This window comes from Mangifera indica, chromosome 4 (assembly GCF_011075055.1).
Source record: "Mangifera indica cultivar Alphonso chromosome 4, CATAS_Mindica_2.1, whole genome shotgun sequence".
Classification (NCBI taxonomy): Eukaryota; Viridiplantae; Streptophyta; class Magnoliopsida; order Sapindales; family Anacardiaceae; genus Mangifera; species Mangifera indica.
The window spans coordinates 18,754,574-18,756,929 of NC_058140.1; the positions used below are offsets into that span (position 1 = coordinate 18,754,574).

The window sequence follows — 2,356 nt, forward strand, 5'->3', positions numbered from 1 at the left end:
TGAAAGATTAAACTTACTCAAATCTTCAACCCTTTTTTTTGTTGATCCAAATATCTCTACACCTCTCCCTTTTTTAATTGTCAAGTATAGAAATCAAAATTAATATTTTTTTTTCTTGTGAGGTCTAAACTTTTGGGAAAAAAACAAGTTTATAGCATATAAAAATCTATTCAAAAGGATAAGGACTCTTTTAATTGTAAACAATTGATATCTTCTTATCTCCAAATAAATCCAATCATATCATTTTTTTCTCTTTTTAAAGAAAATTCATTAAATCCTAAAATCTTTTTTTTTCAAAGATAATAATCTTTCAATATATAATTTCCTTAATTCTTACTTTACAATCATACCTATTTAATCTTAATATCTCTTCATATCTTCTTTATCAAAAAGTATACTTGTTTCTTTTTTTTTTTTAATACAAAAACGGTATATTACATCATCTCTCTTAACTCTCACTTTTAATATACATGTTTCTAAATTAATGTGAATTTGATTATCATTAATCAGGCTGAATATGGAAGAAAGATGAAAGCAATGATGGTGTTATTCTTCTCGGGCACAACTCCAATTGGGATCGTGCTGGGAATTGGTTTGTCAAATCATGTATACAGTGAAACAAGTCCCACTGCTCTGATTGTGGTTGGTTTATTGAATGCTTGCTCTGCTGGGTTACTGAATTATATGGCATTGGTGGATCTGTTGGCTGCTGATTTTATGGGGCCTAAACTACAAGCAAGTCCGAAGCTCCAGATGTGGGCATATGTAGCTGTTCTTCTAGGTGTTGGCGGCATGTCATTGATGGCCAAATGGGCTTAGTACATCATTCTCATACATACCCAAACCTTAGTAATTTTTTAAAAAGAAAAATCATCTTAATTATATGGATATTTTTCTAATGAACTATCTACTTTAGGAATTAGAGATATAACACTGTCTATCAATTTAGTGTATGAATGTGGTAATAAATTTCAGTGTTAATAGTTTATACAAGAAAAGCAAATGTGTAGTCTAACTCTTATAAAATGATAATTAGACCATGGGCTTTTATATTGAACTGTTTATATGTGTCATATAAAGCAAGAATGATTGGATTTGCATTGTTATTTCTATGATTTTTTTTCTAATCTAATCCCTCATCTGAAATATTATAGTGTCATTCTGTCATGTGATTATTTGGCAATCTAACGAAGGGCAATCAAAAGATCAAAGTCCCTTTAATTTGTAACAAGCTCATCATTTCATTTATTACTTAAGAAATCAGCCACACAACTTCTCAAGGGTCTGGCTTATTGACAGATTTTAATCATATAATTACACTTGCAAAATCTTAATTTCCATGCTCTTGTTTTGCTTCTTGATGTTCAAAGACAGTTCCCAGGGTTGAAGGTGACCAGCTTTCATCAAGGCATACGCACCAGGTATTTTGGCAAGCGCAGTTTAAGCATTTTTCACAAACACGGTTGCAGTCTTCCGTTACCTTGCATCGATATGAAATCACCGTCCTCCCTTCTGCTGCCATCTTTGAATCTGCAGAAACTTCAATTTGCAACTTAACATGCTAACTTTTATTTAATATGAAAATAAACATCAGTTTATTACATAAACATTCCTGGATTATGTAACTAACTAATATTACTTCAATAAAATAAGTAAATGATGGATTAATCTATTTCTATAAGGGATAGAGATCACTAACAAGATGCCATCATCACAAGCATGACCAAGACTAGAAAAACCAACTTGGATGAAGATTTCTCCATTGTTGAACTATAGTAGTGGATATAATACATATATATCTTCCTGTACTAGGACTACTCAGGGAGCTGATTATATAGATGAACATGAAACTGCATAATTAATCCGATAACAAATTTAATCCTTAGATGGAATTGTATTAAGTGTAAGTTATGTTCATGAAATGAATATGCATGCATAACATGGTAAATTCTTAAATGTGAAAAATCATAAATATTAAACACAAATAAACTTTCCATAACAAAATGGGTTATTATCATAAACCTCCCTTGAGGTTTTAGGCTGTCTCAAGTTGCTCCCACAAATATAAAAAATTCCCAAAAAACTCAGCTGATATTTCCGTTTTCAAAGTGCGCCACTCCTGGTCTTAGTTAATAAATACAAGAAAGGAAAAAAAAGTATGAAAATACATTGGTATTATAGGATGAATAGTAAAAATCACATTTGTAAAAATAAAATCGTAAAATTCATATACGAGAAAAATATGAAATGTATATATATAGGTTTAATATGTCAAATCTTAAATCCGCCTCTTATTAAAATCTAACACCTTTTAGAATGTGTTTCAATAAATAGCACATTCTCATTTAGCACATGA

At 30.4% G+C, this 2,356-nt stretch overlaps 1 long non-coding RNA gene across 1 annotated transcript; it reads right to left on the reverse strand.

The window, feature by feature from the left end:
- Positions 1 to 1,221: 1,221 nt before the first annotated feature.
- On the reverse strand, positions 1,222 to 1,810 carry LOC123214954. The gene is made up of 2 exons (XR_006501916.1): positions 1,700 to 1,810; positions 1,222 to 1,530 (listed from the first exon to the last, which is right to left on the reverse strand). It is a non-coding gene; the product is annotated as an uncharacterized LOC123214954 (long non-coding RNA).
- Between the last annotated feature and the right edge of the window lie 546 nt (positions 1,811 to 2,356).